The following is a 14,165-nucleotide window of genomic DNA, read 5'->3' on the forward strand; positions in this document are numbered from 1 at the left end:
CATCCCATGTGAAGAGTCAACTCATTTAATTCAAGTTCAGTTCGTAACAATATTGGAAAGATTTAAAAATGTGCAATAATGTCTACTTATGATAAGGTAAAAGGTTTATGTTTCTGTCTCCATGTGATATGGTAAATACAGTATATCCAATGCAAAAAACATATACACTTAAATGGTATTAATATTAATTTGCATATATTCCCATTAATTCCCATATATTCCCATTAATTCCCATATATTCCCATTAATTCCCATATATTCCCATTAATTCCCATATATTCCCATTAATTCCCATATATTCCCATTAATTCCCATATATTCCCATTCATTCCCATATATTCCCATTCATTCCCATATATTCCCATTAATTCCCATATATTCCCATTAATTCCCACGAAAAGTTTTCCACCTCTGAATATTCCCCAAAATGTTCAACTATGACTCCAACACTCCAACACATCATTAAGTTTGCTGATGACACGACGGTGGTAGGCCTGATCACCAACGACGATGAGACAGACTATAGGGAGGAGGTCAAAGACCTGGCAGTCTGGTGCCAGGATAACAACCTCTCCCTCAACGTCAGCAAGGATCTGATCGTGGACCTTTCAGGAAACGGAATGCGGAGCACGCCCCCGTCCACGGGGCTGTAGTGGAGCGGGTAGAGAGATGCAAGTTCCCCTTCACATCACTACGGAATTATTACGGTGGTGAAGAGGGCACAACAACGCCTCTTCCCACTCGGGAAGGTGAAAAGATTTGGCACGGGCCCTCAGATCCTCAAAATGTTCTACACTACACCATTGAGAGCATCTTGACTGGCTGCATCACCGCCTGGTATCACCGCCTGGTATCACCGCCTGGTATCACCGCCTGGTATGACAACTGCTTGGCATCTGACAGCAAGGCTGTACAGAGGGTAGTGCGTATGGCCCAGTACATCACTGGGGCCAAGCTTCCTGTCATTCAGGATCTCTATAAGAGGCGGTGTCAGAGGAAGGCCCTAAAAATTGTCAAAGACTCCAGCCACCTCAGTCATAGACTGTTCTCTCTGCTACCGCACGGCAAGCAGTACCGGAGCACCAAGTCTAGGTCCAAGAGGCTTCTAAACAGCTTCTACCCCCAAAGCCATAAGACTCCTGAACATCTAATCAAATGGCTACCCAGACTAGTTGCATCACCCCCCCCCCCCCCCCCCCCCCTTCTGGAACGCTGCTGCTACTCTCTGTTATCATCTATGCATTGTCACTTTAATAACTCTACATACATGTACATATTACCTCAATTACCTCAACTAACAGGTGCCCTCGCACATTGACTCTGTACGGGTAACCCCTGTATATAGTCTCGCTATTGTTATTTTACTGCTTCTCTTGAACTATTTCTTATTCTTATTTGTATTTTTAAACTGCATTGTTGGTTAGGGGCTTGTAAGTAAGCATTTCACTGAAAGGTCTACAGCTGTTGTATTCGGCACGTGACAAAAAAAAAAGATTTGATTTTGATTTGATCTCTCATCTTTGTTGTTGTGAGTGGCAGGGGGAGGGGCTTGGTGTGTGTGACAGGGGGAGGGGCTTGGTGTGAGTGGCAGAAGGAGGGGCTTGGTGTGAGTGGCAGGAGGAGGGGCTTTGTGTGAGTTTCAGGAGGAGGGGCTTGGTGGGTGGGGGAGGGGCTTGGTGTGTGTGGCAGGAGGAGGAGCTTGGTGTGAGTTTCAGGAGGAGGGGCTTGGTGTGAGTGTCAGGGGGAGGGGCTTGGTGTGTGTAAACAGAGAAAAAGAGGCGAAGAGAGAGGATTTCCCCACCCAAAATATGTCCAAAATAAGCATAATGCATTTCTATGGGTTTAATTTGGACCTGATCTTATCGCCTGCCTTCCTGCCACACATTTTTAAGGGGGCGACGTGAGCATCTGGTCATTATTTACAGATCTCTGGTGTCAATTGGAAGTTCCACACAGCACAGAAGGAGCGAACAAAACGAGACCAAAAAGACAACATGAGAACAAGTGGTAATAAAATAAAAAAAATCTTGATTCTTACGATGCAGGCATTTGGAATATCGCGCAAAAAAACATTGAATGAATTCGATATATCGCTCAACCCAAATTGAACATGACCCTTGACCTGACTATTTTATATCACAAGTAAAATCTCTGAGCCCAAGCCAAATCTCATATCTAGGGCCCAGAGTTTTTCCTAGACAGGTGATATGGGTTAGGGAAATCTACGATTCCTATTATATTTGTAGTGACTATTATAGCAAAGATAATTGACGGCAGAAGACAAGACTTCGTCAACATGTTCCTCATTACAGAGAACATTGAAGGCTAATTAATTAACAACTCACCATGTCAATCTACCAGTCAGACAGAAAAACACTGCTTTTCACAGATACATCAATGTAGAGTTGAACCTCTAAGAACAAAGTTTAGAATTTAAATGAGTCTTTACCCAGCAAGATATACAATAGCAACATACGCTGGTTTTTAATTTAATCAAATGTATTTTAGCATTTCCTCTCTCCATTACGATACATTAATCATGTTCATTAATATCTTAATGTCACATTGCGAGGAATGTGCCGAAATAGACTGTAATTTTAAACAGCATTCAATATTTCAGAATGCAGGCACTCTGGGAAATCAGACAGATGATTGGTTTAACTCTATGATGAGCCTGTCAGTCAGACAGATGATTGGTTTACCTCTATGATGAGCCTGTCAGTCAGTCAGATGATTGGTTGACCTCTATGATGAGCCTGTCAGTAAGTCAGATGATTGGTTGACCTCTATGATGAGCCTGTCAGTCAGACAGATGATTGGTTTACCTCTATGATGAGCCTGTCAGTCAGACAGATGATTGGTTTACCTGTATGATGAGCCTGTCAGTCAGACAGATGATTGGTTTACCTCTATGATGAGCCTGTTAGTCAGTCAGATGATTGGTTTACCTCTATGATGAGCCTGTCAGTCAGACAGATGATTGGTTTACCTCTATGATGAGCCTGTCAGTCAGTCAGATGATTGGTTTACCTCTATGATGAGCCTGTTAGTCAGACAGATGATTGGTTTACCTCTATGATGAGCCTGTCAGTCAGTCAGATGATTGGTTTACCTCTATGATGAGCCTGTCAGTCAGACAGATGATTGGTTTACCTCTATGATGAGCCTGTCAATCAGCCAGATGATTGGTTTACCTCTATGATGAGCCTGTCAGTCAGTCAGATGATTGGTTTACCTCTATGATGAGCCTGTCAGTCAGCCAGATGATTGGTTTACCTCTATGATGAGCCTGTCAATCAGCCAGATGATTGGTTTACCTCTATGATGAGCCTGTCAGTCAGTCAGATGATTGGTTTACCTCTATGATGAGCCTGTCAATCAGCCAGATGATTGGTTTACCTCTATGATGAGCCTGTCAATCAGCCAGATGATTGGTTTAACAATGGGTAGGGAGGGGAAACATGTGGTCTGGGGTATAGTGTGGGTTAGGGTGGTGGTGATAACATGGTCTGGGGTATAGTGTGGGTTAGGGTGGTGGTGATCACATGTGGTCTGGGGTATAGTGTGGGTTAGGGTGGTGGTGATAACATGTGGTCTGGGGTATAGTGTGGGTTAGGGTGGTAGTGATAACATGTGGTCTGGGATATAGTGTGGGTTAGGGTGGTAGTGATCACGTGGTCTGGGGTATAGTGTGGGTTAGGGTGGTAGTGATCACATGTGGTCTGGGGTATAGTATGGGTTAGGTTGGTGATCACATGTGGTCTGGGGTATAGTGTGGGTTAGGGTGGTGATAACATGTGGTCTGGGGTATAGTGTGGGTTAGGGTGGTGATAACATGTGGTCTGGGGTATAGTGTGGGTTAGGGTGGTGGTGATAACATGTGGTCTGGGGTATAGTGTGGGTTAGGGTGGTGATAACATGTGGTCTGGGGTATAGTGTGGGTTAGGGTGGTAGTGATCACATGGTGTGGGGTATAGTGTGGGTTAGGGTGGTGGTGATAACATGTGGTCTGGGGTATAGTGTGGGTTAGGGTGGTAGTGATAACATGTGGTCTTGGGTATAGTGTGGGTTAGGGTGGTAGTGATAACATGTGGTCTTGGGTATAGTGTGGGTTAGGGTGGTAGTGATAACATGTGGTCTGGGGTATAGTGTGGGTTAGGGTGGTAGTGATAACATGTGGTCTGGGGTATAGTGTGGGTTAGGGTGTTAGTGATAACATGTGGTCTGGGGTATAGTGTGGGTTAGGGTGGTGGTGATAACATGTGGTCTTGGGTATAGTGTGGGTTAGGGTGGTAGTGATAACATGTGGTCTGGGGTATAGTGTGGGTTAGGGTGGTAGTGATAACATGTGGTCTTGGGGATAGTGTGGGTTAGGGTGGTAGTGATAACATGTGGTCTGGGGTATAGTGTGGGTTAGGGTGGTGGTGATAACATGTGGTCTGGGGTATAGTGTGGGTTAGGGTGGTGGTGATAACATGTGGTCTGGGGTATAGTGTGGGTTAGGGTGGTAGTGATAACATGTGGTCTGGGGTATAGTGTGGGTTAGGGTGGTAGTGATAACATGTGGTCTGGGGTATAGTGTGGGTTAGGGTGGTAGTGATAACATGTGGTCTGGGGTATAGTGTGGGTTAGGGTGGTGGTGATAACATGTGGTCTGGGGTATAGTGTGGGTTAGGGTGGTGGTGATAACATGTGGTCTGGGGTATAGTGTGGGTTAGGGTGGTAGTGATAACATGTGGTCTGGGGTATAGTGTGGGTTAGGGTGGTGGTGATAACATGTGGTCTGGGTTATAGTGTGGGTTAGGGTGGTGGTGAAAGTCAGGGACAGGATATGCAGGAAAAATAAAACACAATACCAAAATGGTATAAGTAAACATTCAGTAAACATTCAGTGAGTAAACATTCAGTAAGTAATTTTTCAAACCAGGTCACAGTGAGAGAGAGTTCTAGTCTACTGTCAAACTGATGGGCCCAAACTAGGTCACAGTGAATAATTCAGCAGCTTTTTAGGGAAGAGGAGACACTTCCAATAACTCCCCCTGGGAGAGAGGTCTGGAACCTGGTCTGTACACACACACACACACACACACACACACACACACACACACACACACAGACCAGTGGCGGTCAGTGCTATTTAAGATGAGGGAGGACCATTTTTTTTCATGAGGAGACTATCAGGAATCCAGGTAATTCCCAAGTGCAGACTGTAGAAGTAACAATGTTTATTGTAGCAACAGGGGCACCAAACGACAGGTCAAGGCAGGGGTCGATATGACAGAGTAGTGGGACCAAGGTACAAGACGACAGGGTCAAGTCAGGCAGGTCGTTAATCCAGAGGTGGAGCAAAAGTACAGGACGGCAGGCAGACTCCAGGTCAGGGAGAGGCAGGGTGGTCAGGTACAGGACGGCAGGCAGACTCCAGGCCAGGGAGAGGCAGGGTGGTCAGGTACAGATTCAGGACAGGCAAAGGTCAAAAACCAGGAGGATGAGAACGCGAGAGACCGGGGAAAAGCAGGAGATGAGCCACAAAACCCTGGTAGACTTGTCAAACAAGACCAACTGGCAACAGACACACAGAAAACACTGTTATAAGTGCCCAGGGGATAAGTAGGGATGATGGGCGACACCTGGAGGGGGCGGAGACAAGCACAAATACAGGTGAAACAGATCAGGGCGTGACAGAGACCTTATTTCTATTACATTGGATGACTGTGATTCAGATTCCGTTCACCTCGTTCAATGTAACATCAATAGGTTTAGGCTCCTACATGATACTCGCGTTTTCCCTATACCCATCATGAGGTTGCTACAACCTAGCGTATGAATGACAGTTAACAACTTGGGTGCACACAATTTGAGAGAAAAATTTGAAGTGACAGACAGTGACACGTTCAATACCGCCTTGCACACTCTGGCCTGCATGTAGCTGACAAAGGGTGTAACCATTAGTCCAACAGTTGCAAACGAGAGTTTCTATTGGACAAAATTCACAAATGTTCATTCCAGTTTGCTTTCGTTTAAGAAACGTTTTTCTTTCAACAGATTTCGGCGAAATGAGTTCAACCGTTATCGAGCGTAAACACAGTATACTTTCATAGCAGCCATGTTGTGTTCGGACTCTCACATCTATGTGCACTCCTCTCACCTTGTCCCTTCGCTCTCCTCTCACCTTGTCCATTCGCTCTCCTCTCACCTTGTCCCTTCACTCTCCTCTCACCTTGTCCCTTCGCTCTCCTCTCACCTTGTCCCTTCACTCTCCTCTCACCTTGTCCCTTCGCTCTCCTCTCACCTTGTCCCTTCGCTCTCCTCTCACCTTGTCCCTTCGCTCTCCTCTCACCTTGTCCCTTCGCTCTCCTCTCACCTTGTCCCTTCGCTCTCCTCTCACCTTGTCCCTTCGCTCTCCTCTCACCTTGTCCCTTCACTCTCCTCTCACCTTGTCCCTTCGCTCTCCTCTCACCTTGTCCCTTCGCTCTCCTCTCACCTTGTCCCTTCGCTCTCCTCTCACCTTGTCCCTTCACTTGTGGACTTCAATGCACAACACATGAAACTTTACAAGCCAAAACACTATCATAACTGCTACACACAGCCTACATCGTTGTCACTATATTAGCTACAGTGACGTCATAGTTAACAGAACGTATTAGTTAATCTGCTACAATCATGCAGTAAAGTTACAGTGTACAATCACTAAACAGTTACACCGGCAGGGCCCAGTGGCAATAAATTAGTTAAACCCAAAAGCCTTGACTTGGAAGAGTTCCAGTGTTGTGTTGGAAAGTCATAGCCAGCTAGCTAACATAGCATCCCTCTGTTATAGCCAGCTAGCTAACATATCATCCCTCTGCTATAGCCAACTAGCTAACATAGCATCCCTCTGTTATAGCCAGCTAGCTAACATAGCATCCCTCTGTTTGAGCAGGGTGTGTCAGTAGGCTAAACTAGCTAGCTGCATTTGCTAGCTAAGTAAGTGAAACTGAGAGTGAATAAAGTGAAAAAGCGAAGAAGAGAAAAAAAAATGGCAAAATCTCCATCTCTCTTTTGCTTCTCTTTCATTTTGGAAGAAATTAATTTCTTCAAAACTGTTCAACTATTGTCTTTCTCTCTCTTTGAGACAACTACTCACCTCATTGTATGCACTGCAGCGCCAGTTAGCTGTAGATTTCAGTACTAGATTCTTTCCTTGATCCTTTGATTGGGCGGACAACATGTCAGTTCATGCTGCAAGAGCTCTGATAAGTTGGAGGACGTCCTTCGGAAGTTGTCATAATTTCTGTGTAAGTCTATGGAAGGGGGTGAGAACCATGAGCCTCCTAGGTTTTGAATTTAAGTCAATGTAGCCAGAGGAGGACGGAAACTAGCTGTCCTCCGGCTACACCATGGTGCTACCCTACAGAGTGCTGCTGAGGCTACTGTAGACCTTCATTGCAAAATAGTGTGTTTTAATCAAGTATTTGGTGATGTGATTTATATTTAGTATAGTCATATAAAAAGGATAACTTTTTAAATGTTTAACCATTTTTAATTGTATGAATTTCACTGAGGAGGATGGTCCTCCCTTCCTCCTCTGAGGAGCCTCCACCCTACACACACACACACACACACACACACACACACACACACACACACAAACCCACAGAGAGAGAGAGATTACAAGGTCTTCAACGTAAACAGCTCATTCGGTTGAGCAGATCCTATGGCATCGTTATTTTTCCTGAACAACCCCCCTCCCCACTCCGGATTTGAGACAAGACAAATCAAAGGAAACTGTCTAATCTAGGGCCTATTGACACACAACAACCAGGGATGGGATTAACATTTCCTACAGCAGACAAACTGTCAACCTCTCCTGCAGGATTACACCGTCCCGTCCCCTAAAACAACTAGCTGACATTTAGCAGATGGGGATTGTTCGCCTGCATATCACACATGACATTTACAACTGGGGGTCTCTCCTCTCTCTGACTATCTCTGTCTCATTATATCTCTCTCTCTCCCTCTCAACACTTGACTCTCCCTCCCTCCTGACAGCTGACAGGTGTCCTGACATTTAATTAAAATGAAATAAAATCAAAGTTTCTTGGTCGCGTACACAGTTTAGTAGATGGTATAGCGGGTACAGGGAAATGGATATGTTACTAGCTTCTAACAACGGAGTAAAATGTTCAACACCTACAAAATAAAATCTATATACAGGTATATACATAAAAAAACACCACAAAAAAATTAAGAAATGTCGGAACGAATTAACAACCCAAACATCAATGTAACAGTCATCCAAATGTAATCTATATGTATCTACACCGGATGAATTTATTCTAGATATGCTAACAATGATAGTAGATGAGTGGACAAACCATTAGGAACACCTTTATTTATTTATTTATTCTAGATATACTAACAATGATAGTAGATGAGTGGACAAAACATTAGGAACACCTTTATTTATTTATTTATTCTAGATATACTAACAATGATAGTAGATGAGTGGACAAAACATTAGGAACACCTTTATTTATTTATTTATTCTAGATATACTAACAATGATAGTAGATGAGTGGACAAAACATTAGGAACACCTTTATTTATTTATTTATTCTAGATATACTAACAATGATAGTAGATGAGTGGACAAAACATTAGGAACACCTTTATTTATTTATTCTAGATATACTAACAATGATAGTAGATATCCAACTCTTGTTGTGGCACCAGATAAATTGTATTGGCCATCACCCTCTGTGTTCAACCTCCACGTCTGGCAGCAATAAGGCTGGTGATGAAGGGCACGGCTATACATTAGGAACACCTTTATTTATTTATTCTAGATATACTAACAATGATAGTAGAGTGGACAAAACATTAGGAACACCTTTATTTATGTATTCTAGATATACTAACAATGATAGTAGATGAGTGGACATAACATTAGGAACACCTTTATTTATTTATTCTAGATATACTAACAATGATAGTAGATGAGTGGACAAACCATTAGGAACACCTTTATTTATTTATTCTAGATATACTAACAATGATAGTAGATGAGTGGACAAATCATTAGGAACACCTTTATTTATTTATTCTAGATATACTAACAATGATAGTAGATGAGTGGACAAAACATTAGGAACACCTTTATTCATTTATTTATTTGAGATATACTAACAATGATAGTAGATGAGTGTACATATCATTAGGAACACCTTTATTTATTTATTCTAGATATACTAACAATGAAAGTAGATGAGTGGACAAAACATTAGGAACACCTTTATTTATTTATTCTAGATATTCTAACAATGATAGTAGATGAGTGGACAAAACATTAGGAACACCTTTATTTATTTATTTATTCTAGATATTCTAACAATGATAGTAGATGAGTGGACATATCATTAGGAACACCTTTATTTATTTATTTATTCTCGATATACTAACAATGATAGTAGATGAGTGGACAAAGCATTAGGAACACCTTTATTTGTTTATTTATTCTAGATATACTAACAATGATAGTAGATGAGTGGACAAAGCATTAGGAACACCTTTATTTATTCTAGATATACTAACAATGATAGTAGATGAGTGGAGAAAACATCATTAATATTGAAAACAATTTTGCCCTCGGAACAATTCATCAGGATGTGGACTCTACAAGGTGTCAGAACAGCCTGAATACATCAGGACGTGGACTCTACAAGGTGTCAGAACAGCCTCAATTCATCAGGACGTGGACTCTACAAGGTGTCAGAACGGCCTTAATTCATCAGGACGTGGACTCTACAAGGTGTCAGAACGGCCTCAATTCCTCAGGACGTGGACTCTAGAAGGTGTCAGAACAGCCTCAATTCATCAGGACGTGGACTCTACAAGCTGTCAGAACGGCCTGAATTCATCAGGACATGGACTCTACAAGGTGTCTGAACGGCCTCAATTCATCAGGACGTGGACTCTACAAGGTGTCAGAACGGCCTGAATTCATCAGGACATGGACTCTACAAGGTGTCAGAACAGCCTGAATACATCAGGACGTGGACTCTACAAGGTGTCAGAACGACCTGAATTCATCAGGACATGGACTCTACAAGGTGTCAGAACGGCCTGAATTCATCAGGACGTGGACTCTACAAGGTGTCAGAAAGGCCTCAATTCATCAGGACGTGGACTCTACAAGGTGTCAGAACGGCCTCAATTCATCAGGACGTGGACTCTACAAGGTGTCAGAACGGCCTCAATTCATCAGGACGTGGACTCTACAAGGTGTCAGAACAGCCTCAATTCATCAGGACGTGGACTCTACAAGCTGTCAGAACGGCCTGAATTCATCAGGACATGGACTCTACAAGGTGTCTGAACGGCCTCAATTCATCAGGACGTGGACTCTACAAGGTGTCAGAACGGCCTGAATTCATCAGGACATGGACTCTACAAGGTGTCAGAACAGCCTGAATACATCAGGACGTGGACTCTACAAGGTGTCAGAACGACCTGAATTCATCAGGACATGGACTCTACAAGGTGTCAGAACGGCCTGAATTCATCAGGACGTGGACTCTACAAGGTGTCAGAAAGGCCTCAATTCATCAGGACGTGGACTCTACAAGGTGTCAGAACGGCCTCAATTCATCAGGACGTGGACTCTACAAGGTGTCAGAACGGCCTCAATTCATCAGGACGTGGACTCTACAAGGTGTCAGAACAGCCTCAATTCATCAGGACGTGGACTCTACAAGCTGTCAGAACGGCCTGAATTCATCAGGACATGGACTCTACAAGGTGTCTGAACGGCCTCAATTCATCAGGACGTGGACTCTACAAGGTGTCAGAACGGCCTGAATTCATCAGGACATGGACTCTACAAGGTGTCAGAACGGCCTGAATTCATCAGGACGTGGACTCTACAAGGTGTCAGAAAGGCCTCAATTCATCAGGACGTGGACTCTACAAGCTGTCAGAACAGCCTCAATTCATCAGGACGTGGACTCTACAAGGTGTCAGAACGGCCTGAATTCATCAGGACGTGGACTCTACAAGGTGTTGAAAGCGTTCCACAGGGATGCTGGCCCATGTCGACTCCAATGGTTCCCACAGTTGTGTCCAGTTTTCTGGATGTCCTTCGGTGGTGGACCATTCTTGATGCACACGGGAAACTGCTGAGCTTGAAAAACCCAGCAGCGTTGCAGTTCTTGACACCCCGCTCAGTTCTTGACACCATACCCCATTCAAAGGCATTTAAATATTTTGCCTTGCCCATTCACCCTCTGAATTGGACACATACACAATCCATGTCTCAATTGTCTCAAGGCTTAAAAATCCTTCTTTTAACCCCGTCTCCTCTTCTTCATCTACATGTCTCCTCCCCTTCATCTACATCTCTCCTCCCCTTCATCTACATGCCCCCCCTTCATCTACACGTCTCCTCCCCTTCATCTACATGTCTCCTCCCCTTCATCTACATGTCTCCTCCCCTTCATCTACATGTCTCCCCCCCCTTCATCTACATGTCTCCTCCCCTTCATCTACACTGATTGAAGTGGATTTAACAGGTAACATCAATAAGGGATCATAGCTTTCCCTTGGATTCATCTGGTCAGTCTGTCATGGAAATAAAGGGACAAGGATACCTGTCACGACTATCACTGAAGGTGGCTCCCATTCATCTACATGTCTCCTCCCCTTCATCTACATGTCTCCTCCCCTTCCCGTTCGGGTGGCGCTCAGCGCTCGGCGGTCGTCGTCACCGGTCTACTAGCTGCTACAGATCCCTTTTCCCCTTTTCGCTTTGTTTGGTCTAATTGTTTTCACCTGTTCCTTGTTTGGGGTTTTGGTTGGGGTTATTTAAGTTCAGTTAGCCCGCCTGTGTTCGTGCGGGCTTGTTTGCTGTTTTTGGTTCAGGAGTGTCCTGTCATTGATTTTCCGCTGTAGCGTATGTACCGGTGTTGTACATTTTGTGAGTGTTTGACGCCCGTGTTCTGCGTCACCCTCTTTTGGGTGTTCTGCGTCACCCTCTTTTGGGTGTTCTGCGTCACCCTCTTTTGGGTGTTCTGCGTCACCCTCTTTTGGGTGTTCTGCGTCACCCTCTTTTGGGTGTTCTGCGTCACCCTCTTTTGGGTGTTCTGCGTCACCCTCTTTTGGGTGTTCTGCGTCACCCTCTTTTGTTCGCTGCGATTGTTCCGGAATAAATTGTGTTTCCGAATCCTCTGCTCTTCTGCGCCTGACTCCACACAAATCACTCTTCGAAGCCTGACAATACCTAGTCAGATGTACAACTGAATGTATTCAACTTGAAATGTGCCATCCGCATTTAACCCAACCGCTCTGAATCAGAGAGGTTCGGGGGGGTGGGGCTGCCTTAATCGACAGCCACGTTTTCGGCGCCCAGGGAACAACTGCCTTGCTCAGGTTCAGGGCAGGATACTGGGTGGTATCCCGCTAGTGTAAGTGTCTGAGGTGCAGGGCAGGATACTGGGTCGTATCCCGCTAGTGTAAGTGTCTGAGGTTCAGGGCAGGATACTGGGTGGTGTCCCGCTAGTGTAAGTGTCTGAGGTGCAGGGCAGGATACTGGGTGGTATCCCGCTAGTGTCTGAGGTTCAGGGTAGAGTACTGGATGGTATCCCGCTAGTGTAAGTGTCTGAGGTTCAGGGTAGTGTCCCGGGTGGTATCCCGCTAGTGTAAGTGTCTGAGGTTCAGGACAGGATAATGGGTCGTATCCCGCTAATGTAAGTGTCTGAGGTTCAGGGTAGTGTCCCGGGTGGTATCCCGCTAGTGTAAGTGTCTGAGGTTCAGGACAGGATACTGGGTCGTATCCCGCTAGTGTAAGTGTCTGAGGTTCAGGGCAGGATACTGGGTCGTATCCCGCTAGTGTAAGTGTCTGAGGTTCAGGGTAGAGTACTGGGTGGTATCCCGCTAGTGTAAGTGTCTGAGGTTCAGGGCAGGATACTGGGTCGTATCCCGCTAGTGTTAGTGTCTGAGGTGCAGGGCAGGATACTGGGTGGTATCCCGCTAGTGTAAGTGTCTGAGGTTCAGGGCAGGATACTGGGTCGTATCCCGCTAGTGTAAGTGTCTGAGGTGCAGGGTAGTGTCCCGGGTGGTATCCCGCTAGTGTAAGTGTCTGAGGTTCAGGACAGGATACTGGGTCGTATCCCGCTAGTGTAAGTGTCTGAGGTTCAGGGCAGGATACTGGGTCGTATCCCGCTAGTGTAAGTGTCTGAGGTTCAGGGTAGAGTACTGGGTGGTATCCCGCTAGTGTAAGTGTCTGAGGTTCAGGGCAGGATACTGGGTCGTATCCCGCTAGTGTAAGTGTCTGAGGTTCAGGACAGGATACTGGGTCGTATCCCGCTAGTGTCTGAGGTTCAGTGTAGAGTACTGGGTGGTATCCCGCTAGTGTAAGCGTCTAAGGTACAGGTATCTCTTTCGCTCTCTCTCCCCCTTCCCTATCTCTTCCTCTCTCTCTCTCTCTCTCTCTCTTCCTCTCTCTCGCTGTAGTTTCTCTGACCTTCTTCTCCCTCTCTGATCTGACCTTCTCCTTCTCCCTCTCTGATCTGACCTCCTCCCTCTCTGATCTGACCTTCCCCTTCTCCCTCTCTGATCTGACCTTCTCCCTCTCTAATCTGACCTTCTCCTTCTCCCTCTCTGATCTGACCTTCTCCGTCTCCCTCTCTGATCTGACCTTCTCCCTCTCTGATCTGACCTTCTCCCTCTCCCTCTCTGATCTGACCTTCTCCCTCTCCCTCTCTGATCTGACCTTCTTCCTCTCTGATCTGACCTTCTCCCTCTCTGATCTGACCTTCTCCCTCTCCCTCTCTGATCTGACCTTCTCCCTCTCCCTCTCTGATCTGACCTTCTCCCTCTCTGATCTGACCTTCTCCCTCTCTGATCTGACCTCCTCCTTCTCCCTCTCTGATCTGACCTTCTCCCTCTCCCTCTCTGATCTGACCTTCTCCCTCTCTGATCTGACCTTATTTCTCTCTGATCTGACCTTCTTCCTCTCTGATCTGACCTTCTCCCTCTCTGATCTGACCTTCTCCCTCTCCCTCTCTGATCTGACCTTCTCCCTCTCCCTCTCTGATCTGACCTTCTCCCTCTCTGATCTGACCTTCTCCCTCTCTGATCTGACCTCCTCCTTCTCCCTCTCTGATCTGACCTTCTCCCTCTCCCTCTCT

Source organism: Oncorhynchus mykiss, chromosome 18 (assembly GCF_013265735.2).
Source record: "Oncorhynchus mykiss isolate Arlee chromosome 18, USDA_OmykA_1.1, whole genome shotgun sequence".
In the NCBI taxonomy this organism is placed as follows: Eukaryota; Metazoa; Chordata; class Actinopteri; order Salmoniformes; family Salmonidae; genus Oncorhynchus; species Oncorhynchus mykiss.